Source organism: Lepus europaeus, chromosome 5 (assembly GCF_033115175.1).
Source record: "Lepus europaeus isolate LE1 chromosome 5, mLepTim1.pri, whole genome shotgun sequence".
NCBI classification, from domain to species: domain Eukaryota; kingdom Metazoa; phylum Chordata; class Mammalia; order Lagomorpha; family Leporidae; genus Lepus; species Lepus europaeus.
In genome coordinates, this window is record NC_084831.1 from 22,501,720 (window position 1) to 22,512,712 (window position 10,993).

Sequence of the window (10,993 nt, forward strand, 5' to 3'; positions counted from 1 at the left end):
CTGTGTGTTTCGTCTTGGATAGTTTCTATCGCCATGCCTTCAAGTTCACCCGTCTCTTCTTGATAGCTTCCATATCTCTACCTGACTTGTGGGCACATGGAATACAGTACTAACAGCAGTCTAATGCCTTTGCCTGCAAAAGCCAACATCTCTGTCGGTTCAGGGTCAGCTTTAGGTGACTGTTGCTCTCACCATGGGCCGTGTTTCACTGCTTTACAGCCTGATGACCTTGAATCGGGTGCTAGACATTCTCCATTTTACCTTGATGGGTAATGGATATTTTTGAAGCCTAACATGTATTTTTAAGCTTTATTCTGATCTCTAGTCAAGCTGCCTAGAAATGGCTTGAGCAGTTGGGCATTCCCTTAACCACTGCTAGGAGCAGCATTGAGCTTGGGGCTAATTTTCCCCACTCCTGACACAAGAGTGCTCCACCTGATGCTGGGTGACTCAGGGTGCTTTCTGGCCTAGACAGCGAGACAGCCCAGTGCCCAGCTCAGGGCGAACACCGGGCGCTCTTTGCTCCTCCAGACCTCCTCGACTGCCTTCTTCACGCCTGTGCACCGAGAGCTCTCCCCACCCCACCTCTCTCCCCTCTCTCTGTCTCCCCCCACCCTCCCATCTCTCTCTTCCCCTCTCTCTGTATCCCCCCAACCCCACCCCGCTCTCTCTGCAGTCCTCCACAGTAGTCATGAGCTGCATCGTGTTTTGGTCAACAATGGACCACACGCACAGGGTGGTCCCATAGGATGGTCTTCCTAGTGACGCTGTCGCCCTCTGAGCTTGAGTGAGTGCGCTCCGTGAGGCTCATGCAATGCTGAAATCCCCTCATGCATGACTGCGCTCTGTCCCGAGAAGCCCAGCTGTCTTATTCTCTCTCTCTCTCTCTCTCTCTCTCTCTCTCTCTTTTTGACAGGCCGAGTGGACAGTGAGAGAGAGAGACAGAGAGAAAAGTCTTCCTTCTATTGGTTCACCCTCCCCAACAGCCAGCGCGCTGCACCGATCTGAAGCCAGGAGCCGGGTGCTTTCTCCTGGTTTCCCATATGGGTGCAGGGGCCCAAGCACTTGGGCCATCCTCCACTGCCCTCCTGGGGGGCCATCCTCCACTGCCCTCACAGGCCACAACAGAGAGCTGGACTGGAAGAGGAGCAGCAGGGACAGAACCGGCGCCCCAATCGGGACTTGAACCCGGGGTGCCGGCACCGCAGGTGGAGAATTAGCCTAGTGAGCCGTGGCGCAGGCCCTAGCTGCCTTATTCTCCTGGGGCCTTCAGCGCTGTCATCTCAATTCAGGATGTCCGCTGCCGCCAGTCTCCCTCCCAGGGCCGTGAAGCTGCAGCGGTCCTGGGCCCCTGTCCGTCAGCGCCACCTACGCGCAGTGTCTTGCGGACTACTCTTTGTAGCTTTTGCTTGTTTCCAAGCAGGAGGATAAATCGAGACCCTCTTACTCCACACTGGCGGGAAGAGAGTGTCCCGGCTTCCTCAGAAGGGCAGGCAGACCCCCCTTCCCTCTGCAGTGTGTGCCTGCGGGCCCCTCCCAGGAACGGGGATGGTGCCCAGGGCTGCATGGAAACGTGCAACAGTGCAGTCAGCTTCCACTGAGAGACACGATGACTACTCTCCTTCGTAAGACACATTCCACTCTTGTTAGCGCTGTTGTAGGTTCACAGCAAAGCTGAGCAGAAGACAGGGGGCCCCAGCCCCGCACATGCACAGCCCCCAGGTGAGCTGATCAGAGTGGGACTTTCATTAGAACAGCCATCACTCTGTGTCTGTGCTTTACACTGGGGTTCACTCTTAGTGGTGTACATTCTGTGAGTTTGGATGAATCTGTAACAGCATGTGTCTGCCATGACAGGCATGTGCTCACCATGACAGGCGTGTGTTCACCATGACAGGCGTGTGTTCACCATGACAGGTGTGTGTCCTCCATGACAGGCGTGTGTCCTCCGTGACAGGTGTGTGTCCAGAGTTCCTGCTTCTCCAGCTCCCACCTGTGCATGGTGCTGTCGGGGTTCTGGCTTTGGCCACTCCGGCAGCCGTACAGCGGCGCCTCTGCGGTAGCTGGCGCTCCCTGGAGGCCGTGGTGGGGATCGTCTTCTCACAGTGCTCGTTTGCCACCTGCGAATCTTCCATGCTGAGTGCTTTGTGAGGTCTCTGGCATATTTCTTATTTTCTTAAATTCAAAAACTAAATTTTTTAATTAACAAATTTTACCATGTTGCCAAAAATATGGAATGCTTCATGAATTTGCATGTCCTCCTTGTACAGAGTCGCTAATCTTCTCTGTTTTGGCCCAATTTTAGTGTACAGGTTTTTAAAAAAGATTTGTTTATTTGAAAGGCAGAGTTACAAAGAGGGAGAGATAGAGAGAGAGAGAGAGGGAGAGGGAGAGATGGGGGTGAGGGGAGGTCTTCCATCCATTCGTTCACTCTCCAAATAGCTGCAACAGCTGGGGCTGGGCCAATCTGAAGCCAGGAGCCAGGATCTTCTTCTGGGTCTCTCATGTGAGTACAGAAGTGAACACATAAGTATTTTCTTTAAAAAAAATGTGATTTATTTGTCTGAGATGCAGAGAGAGAGAGAGAGGTCTCCCATCTGCTGGCTCACCCTGAAGCGTTCTCCGAGTCCCGGCTGGGAGGCCGGGCTGGGCTGCCACTGGGAGCTGCTAGCTCACTCCAGGTCTCCCACCTGCACGGCAGGGACCCAGCTGCCTGAGCCATCACTGCTGCATCCCAGGGTCTGCTGGAGTCGGGAGCCGGAGGCGAGAACCTAACCCGGGCAGCGCCGTGAGAGACAGGGGTGTCTTAGCCAGCATCGTAGCCGCTAGGCCGAGGCCTGCCCTGTTGGAGCACTCTTTAAATGAGCTGTTTGTTTCCCATGGAGGAGCGTCAGGAGTTCTCGTGTACTTTCACGAGACGCGAGCGAGCCCGTCCTCCCAGTCTGCGGCTTGCCTCGTCGTCCTGGACATCCTCCCTTTTGGAACCGTGAAACCTGAAACCGTGAGGACGCAGAGGCGCCCCCTGGCGTGGTGAGAATGCCCACGGGGTGCCAGGCCCAGGCTGAGGGCTTCGCGGGCATTGCTTCATTAAATCCTTCAAAGAGACCACGAGGTAGGCACTATTCTGACGCCCATTTTAGAGATGAGTAACTGAGGCACAAGGTTGGGCTCCTGAGCTCAGCCCCAATGGAAGGTCGCAGAGCTGGGATGGGACTCAGGACTGCTGGGTTCCCGTAGAGTCCAGGTGTGCAGACGCTGGGCCATGAAGCCCCTCGGTGGGCACCCACCAGGGCATGGAGCCGAGACCCCCAGGCAGAAGCAGTGCCCCGGAGTGGGCGGGACCTGCGCTGGCAGGCATGCGCTGGGGCTCCGGTGCTGGTGGCTGCTCGCCAGAGAAGCAGGAGGGAGCAGAGAAAGCCGGAGCTCACGGATGCTTTAGGGGCGCGGTCTTCATCCTTTAGATGGAGTTGGGGTTCTCGGCAGGGTAGTTTGCTCCTTTTATTCCCTTTCAAAAGAGTCTGTGTTGCTTCCGAAGGTATCAGGAGAGCTTGTTGGGGAGTGCGGGAGCCTTGTTGGTCCTGCCCCTCCCTGTGTTCCTTCAGCTGGGGGGTCTGGCACAGCCATGCACCTGCAGGCCAGTATGGAGTCCCAGCGCCTCTCCACTCCCGCTTCCTGTACTGTGCGCCCTGGGAGGCAGCAGGTGACGGCCAGGGCTTGGGTCCCTGTCACCCATGTGGAAGGTCTGAATTGAGCTCCAGGCTGCTGGCTTTGGCCTGGCCTAACCCTGGCTCTTGGGGGGATTTGGGCGTGAACCAGTGGATGAGTGATCTCCATCACTCACACACACACATACACAGGGCACCAGGGTCTCCGTTTTGCAGGTGGCTCCTGAACCTCTCTGGCCTTTAGGGTGGGTGGGATCACCTGATCACCCGATAACCCTCCAGGCACCTACAGCTCTAGGAAGCCCCCTCCCCATCGTCTCCCTTCAAGATCCTCTCTTCTGGAACTCTCTTCATGCCCACTTGGTGCCCCTTTTATTGAAAAGGGAGGGCGCTGCCCCCAGGAAGCAGGCACCTGCTCTCTGCCCCCCTCCCCAGCTGACAACCACAGAGCAGTGAGACAGGTTTCCAGGGTCTCTCCTGAGAGTGGATGCGATGGGGCAGGCAGAAATCTCACACAAAGATGACTCCTGGGAATGACAGAGGTACTCAGCAGACCCGCCCCTTCCTCCCCGGGTGCCTCCCATGCCCTTGGATCCAGGGCCACCCAAGCTCGCTGCTGGGGAGACAGCAGCCCCAGGGTGTGGCTCCCAGTTCCCCTTTCCCTGGTTCAGTCATCTTGTTTCTCCCCTGGGGGAAGAGACTCAGAGAGGGGCAGTGACTTCCCAAAGTCACACAGCACGCGGGGGCAGGTTCAAGACTCCAGCCTGGTCCTCTGGACTCTGCCCCGAGTCTCTCCTGATGCTCGCTGAACAGAACAGCCCAGCCCGGGGCCAGTGTGGGCTGGGCTGCGTGGCCACAGGGACCCAGTGTCAGGACTGGCAGGGCCTCGGAGCCAAGTGGGGTCTCTGGTCTCAGTCTGGCTTTTATTCTTCCCCCAGCGACCCCGATTGCAGGAGCATTTCCTGTGTGCGTTTTAATTCTTTCATCTCGGCTGTGCTCTCTCTCTGGGTAATCCGAGGCTTCCAGGCGGCCGAGGGCGGCGTGCACATTCACATGCAACGCAATAAAAAATAATTGAACATATTTCTTTCATGTCTGAGGGTGGATTAATCTCCCCAGCGTCTCCCTGTTTCCTCTCCTCTTTGTCTGTGCTCCCTCCCTCCCCAGCATCCCTGGGAGGGGAGCAGCCCCCTGGCCCCTGCTCCTAGGGACCCTGGGACCCCGCGGCCCCACCTCTGCAGCCCTGTGAGTGACAACCACGCCCCCAAGGACAGAGACCGGCCAGTGGGCCAGTGTCCATGTGGGCCAGGGAGGGGTCTCCACTGATGACGGGGAGGGGGTGTCCACGTGGGACTGCGAGGGTTTCCTGCGGGCGCAGAGACTCCCGGGCACCCCCTCCCCCAGGGGTCCCTCTACGTGCTCCAGGGCTGCGGCTGTGAGCAGCCGTGAGCAGCTGCGGGCGGCCCCTGTGAGTGGTGGGAAGCTGGGCTCAGCTGGGGGGGGGGCACAGGCAGGGTGGGGGAGCAGGGAGTGCCCACTGTGTGACCAGGCAAGAGACCCAACCTCCCCCAGCCTCAGTTTCCCCCTCTGCAGCGCGGGCCAAGGTCAGTGCGCTGCAAGGGGTGGAGGCAGGAGAAAGGAGATGGTTCCTGTGAGCCGCTCAGCCTGGTGCCGCCCGTGCGCTCAGTGAAGGGAGGCGGTGATGGTCATTCCTTCACCCAGGCCAGGCTGCACACCTACTATGTGCTGGGCTGGGTCCCAGCATCGGGGAGAGAGGAAGAAAATCTCCGTTCCCTGGAGCAGCTCCTGGTCCCGTGGTGACTGACACCAGCCTATCAGAGGGAGGGACGTGTAAAGTCAGCACCTGAGGGAACCAGAGAAGGCTTCATGGAGGAGGGGACCTGAGTTCCAGGAGGTGGGGGGGATGAGGGGTGCATTCCAGGAGCGGGGATCCAGGGCAGAGCCAGGGAAGCGTGAGGGGGTGGGGCTGGGGGCTGGGGCTGCTCTGGCTGGGGCAGTGCGACCAGGACCCAGGGTTAGACAGGGTTACAGAGAGAGAGAGAGAGAGAGAGAGAGAGAGAGAGAGAGGTGTCTTCCATCCACTGGTACCAGATGGCCTCAATGGCCAGGAGCTTCTTCTGGGTCTCCCATGTAGTGGCAGAGGCCCAAGCAAATATCAGTGAGGAGGGGCCTCCTTGGCATTGGGCTATGCGGTCAAGCTACGCACTGAAGGAGACTGAAGTCACCCAGGCTGAGGGCTGGGTCCCTTTGGGCCTTGGGGGCTGTTCTGGCTTCCAGGGAATACTGAGGAGCACGGCCCTCCCTGGGGGCGCACCCCAAAGCCTTTGTGAGCCGGGGCCTGTGGGGCTGGGTCCAGAGTTGGGGTGCAGGGGAGGGCGTGGCAGGGGCACGGCAGCGGCGGCAGCAGCCAGCCCCCTGCCGTGTTCCCAGGAGGAGGCTGGGCACAGAGGGCACGGGGGGGGGGGTGCTCTGCGAGATCGCACAGCAGGGGCCGGGGCCCTGGGAGCCTGGGGGAGGAGCTGGGAGGGAGCCCACGGGCACCTGATGCACAGGTGGGAGGGGACAGGCTGTTGCGGCACTGTGGAGGCTGCTGGGTGACTGGCGAGGGCAGAGCATCGGATGCTCAGGGGGACGCTGGTCAAGGGCACTGGCCTGTGGAGGCATCGACCCTGATCCTGGCATAGCCGATGCCAACCTCTGCGTCAGACCCACGTAATGGGCTTGGAGCGCCTCTGGGGGAGGCCCCGGCCCCACGGGCTCCTCCCAGCCCGGCTGGCGCTGAGGCTGCATTTGCCAGGGAAGGAAGGAGGTGCGGGCAGCAGGGATGGGGTGAGGGGTCCCCGTCCCCTCCAAAGCCACCCCCACTCATGGTCAGCCACAGCAGAGCCCACCAGTTTGGAAAGGGAGGTCACAGCCCCTCTGCTTTGTAGCCTCCTGTTCTCTCTCCACCATCCTCTCCGCCTCCCTGGGCTGGTGGCTCCCCGGAACACCTGCGGTCCCACAAACCACCTTGCATCCACTGAAGACGAGACCTCTGCCAGGAGACGTCTTCCTCACTCACCCACGCTCCTCTTCCAGGAGTGCTGGACTTAATCCCATCTTCCCTCTGGGCCTAGCTCCAATCACACCTCCTCCAGGAAGCCTCTGGGATGTCCCAGTTGAGATCTTAAGTCTGTGACCTCAGCTTGGAGACCTCCTGCCTCCAGGAGGGGAGCCCTTTCCTATCTTTGCTCTGCGTCCCTCCACCCACAGCTCCATCCACATGGGGAGTAAGACGCCAAAGGCCTCCGGACACTGCTCGGGGCTTGTGGCTCCCGGCCTACTCCATCAGGCGACCTGGGCAGGCCTGGACGCTGCCCTCCCCCTCTGCCTGTTCCCCTGCCATGCCCCAGGCTCCCGGGCCCAGTGCCTGGGGTTCCTGAATCTGCCCCTCTCGGGTCTCCAGCACGCCCCGCCTGCATCGGTGGGGACTGTCTGCTGTGCGGGGACTGGGGTCTCAAAGCTGCTCTGGCCCGTGCCCTGGGGACCTGGAGACAGGCAGACTGGATATGGAGCCCTGCAGGGGGAGCTCCAGTGACTCTGAGCCAGGAGGCAGGTGCCCACCGGGCACCATGTCGCTATGGTCAGGGCCCGTCACAGGCCAGGGGAGCAAGTGCAGCCCAGGGGCGGTGCGGGTGGGAAACCCGCTGCAGCCTCCAGCAGAGCCCTCCCCTGGCTGCCCAGCTGCTGAGCCGGCCACGCGGCAGCTTCAGCAACCCCACTGGGGACGAGGCCACATGCAAGCCCCAGTGCGTCCCAGTCAGCCGCCTTCTCTTGCAGTCCAAGAAGAATGCGTGGGAATTAGAGGGAGGGGCCAGGTTCCGAGAGCCCTGGGGTCAGAGCCAGGGACCCAGGGTGGGGGCGGGGGGAGGTGTGGCGTGGTGGGCTAACACTGCTGGGCTCTCTCAGCGGGCGAGGGTCCCTGAGATCAGAGTGAGAGGTGGATGGGCCACAACCCTGGGTTACACCTGTGGCCATTGCCAGGTGGTGGGGGTGAGGGCGGGGTGATGAAGTGGGCTCAGGTGTGAGCAGGTGGGGGGAGGACAAGGCCCCCAGTCCTCACAAGAGCAGCTGCTGCTCCAGCCATCGGGGCCACAGGACCGCAGGCTACTGACCCCTCCCCCTCCCCCTGACTATGGCTTTTGGCTTCAGCTTCCAATCACCCTGGCTACGGAGGACCTTTGCTGACCTTGACTGATCCATTTAACCAGTACCTCCTGGGGCAGCAGCGTGGCGATGTCACTGGTCCGGCTGCCTCTTATAGTACCCTTGACCCCGTATCAGAGTGTCTGATTTGAGTCCCGACTGCTCCACACTTCCAATCCAGCTCCAGCTGATATGCTTGGGAGGAAGCAAAGGGGGGCTCAGCATGTGGGTTCCTGGCTCCCACGTGGGCGACCACCATGGAGTTCCTGTCTCCTGGTTTCCGCCTGGCCCAGCCCCAGCTGTTGAGGCCATTTGGCGACTGAACCAGCAGATGGGAGCTCTCTCTGTCTCTGTCTTTCAAATAAATAAAATTACAGAAAAACAAAACCACCTCTTGTGGCTGCTGGGCCTACGCTGCTGGTGGGGAACATCCTCATCCATTCATTTATTCATCACACTCTCGTTGACCATCCACGACGGGCTGGGCACAGCAGTGACGCAAGCAGACAGAGGACCCCCAAGCTTCACTCCTCCTGACCTGGGGAGGAGGGGTCTCTCCTCAGGGGTGTGGAATGGGCTGCCCGAGTCGCCGTCTCCACTGGACAAAGGGCCATGATTGGTCCCTGGGCCCCAGCTGGCCCCGGCTGTCTCCTCTGTGCAGCTGCCCAGAGCCTCCGCGGCCGCGCCCACCCTGGGCCGGCTCTGCCTGACAGCGGTCCAGCTGGACCTGCTGCCGGTGGCTGCCGGTGTCTAGCTCAGAGCACAGTGCCCATTGCTGCGGGACCTGACCAAAGCCCGGGCACACCTTGGACGGCCCCCCACCTGTGGGTGCAGATGCACCTGCTGTGTCCAATGCCACCTCCTGGAGGGCCTCTGGTCAGAGACCAGAGCAGCACAGAACACTGAGGAATGAAGACACAAGCACCGTCCTGGTGCTCTCCGAGGCTGGGGGCCGATGGGGGCGGGGCCGAGCTGTGCCAGGGCTCTGGCCTGCACCTGCTCCCAGGGCCCTGCCCGGCACCGGCATGTGGGCTGTCCTGGGGCAAACAGCAGCAGCATCAGCAAGGCTCCTGGGTTTTGCGGAGCCTGGCTCCTTGCCCTGGGAAAGCCGCAGCGGTGGGAAGCCGTTCACAGAGCCCCCGGGGGCAGCGCTGGGTTCAGGGCCTTGATCTCGCTTGTCTGCGGGAAAATGAGTTCTGTCAGATTCCTTGACGCCCAGGCGCGCCTCTCACTCTGCTGGCAGATTTCACCAGAAACGATCCTTTATTTCATTCTCCTCTGTGCAACCCGGAGCCGGTGTGAAAGCCTGCGGGCCCTGGAGGGTTTCTCCACCCTCCCCCGCCGCCCCTCTCCAGCACCTGCCCCGCCTCTCGGCCAAGATGGCAGCCGGCTAGCAGGGTGGTAACTTGTGGCGACTCACGCTAATTTTTTTGTAGGGGGAAAATGACAGGGCACAAAGCCCGGAGTCTCAGGGTGTGGGGAAGGGACAGAGGCACCGGATGCCACCGGGGGAGGGTAGGGAGGGTAGCAGGCCCAGGAGGGGGCCGGAGGGGGAGGGGACGTCACAGCCCTGACCTTCGTCCTGGGGCCAGCTCAGCCCTCCTTCCTGCTGGAGCCCGGGCTTCTGTCCCTGTTCCCACCGCAGCACCTGCTCCCGTGCCACCTCCGCGGACCTGCAGGAGCCCGTCTCATGTTTGCAGAGCTCTGACGTCCATCGCGTTCCTTTCATCGTGAGTTTGCTCCTTTGCTCATTCGTTCATCCATGGGCTCTGGCTCCTGGTCATTTCGGTTCACTGTGGGCTGTGACCCGTGTGACACCTTGGGGCCCCAGAGCTCAGCAGGACAAAAACTCGGGGTGTGACTCGGGGGAGGGTGGGCGAGGAGGCAAGGGGCGAGGACCCCATGTGCTGCCGGCGCTGAGAGGCAGGTGCAGGATCCATTGGGTGCTTTTGTCAGTTAGGATGTGCTGGGAACCAAGCGACAGGAGACACAGCTGGAGTGGCTGGAGGCGTGGAGCTACACCATGACGATACCCCAAATGTCTGGAGGGAGCTGAGTCTGGGGTCGGGCGGGCACCCCTCTTCTTTCTGTCACCCTTACCTGGGTTGTCTTTTTACCTTCCTCATTGCCTCTTGTTCACAAGATGACTGCCCCAGCTCCGAATATCACATGCTCACTCCACAGCGTCCCAGTCAAGAACAGGATGAGAAGAAACAGAAAAGGGGGTGCTTTTACTTAGGGGGACCTCTCATTGGGGAAATATGCTTCCTAGAAGGGGACGTCTCCCAAAAGCAGATTTCTCCTGGCACCTCAACGGCCAGGTCTGGGTCACACACGCACCCCTAGAACAATCTCAGGAGAAAGCATCGGATGCCAGGCCTGGCTGCTCCCGCCAGCTCTGGGCCCGCTGTTCTGTGAGTGAAGGAAGCGGGGGCAGCCACACACGTACACCATGGCCTTATGGGGTTTGCAGCGAGAAGGGCTCCCCTGGAGGAGAGCACAGCGCGGCCGTGGGCGCAAAGGGTGCAAGCTCGGGGGTTTGGGGCGCTTGAGTGGCGCTGAGTCCTTTGGGATGCACCTCACAGGGCTGGCTTCCTTGACCTCTGCACTGTGCAGGGGGAATCAGCTCCATATGCTGGACAAGGACAGGGCAGCTCAGAGGGGGACAGGGACCTAGGGAACCCCCACAGCCAGCGAGACGGGGGCTTGGACGGGAACCTCAGGCTTGGGGCTTAAAGATCAGTGATCTGCCCTCACCTGGGCCCTTGGGGGGTTCCCGGTTCCTGCCCTGTGCCAGTTCTGGGGTTCCACCCCCAGCCTCTGGCTGCCTAGGGTCTGTGTCCCTGGTACCCAGGGCCTCCGGCTGAGCTGGACACCTGAGCTCTGGCAGGGCAGCCAGCGCAGGCCCTGTCCCCTTCCACGTGAGGTCTGACCTTCCTTCCAGACCCCAGCGCACCTCCTCCCATGGGACCTGAGTGCCAGGACCCTGCACCCACCAGCCTGCGTCCCCAGCTCCCCGAGTGAGTCATTCACTCCCGCAGCACGTGGCTGCTGAGCTGGGCCCCAGGGCTGGGAGGCGCATGGTGCGGGAGCCCCAGCTAGAGAATGGTCTCTCCACTTGG

The 10,993-nt window shown here is 60.8% G+C and overlaps 1 non-coding gene across 1 annotated transcript; it reads right to left on the reverse strand.

The window, feature by feature from the left end:
- Positions 1-2,225: 2,225 nt before the first annotated feature.
- LOC133761280 (U6 spliceosomal RNA) lies at positions 2,226-2,327 on the reverse strand. Its single transcript, XR_009866082.1, has one exon. It is a non-coding gene; the product is annotated as a U6 spliceosomal RNA (small nuclear RNA).
- Between the last annotated feature and the right edge of the window lie 8,666 nt (positions 2,328-10,993).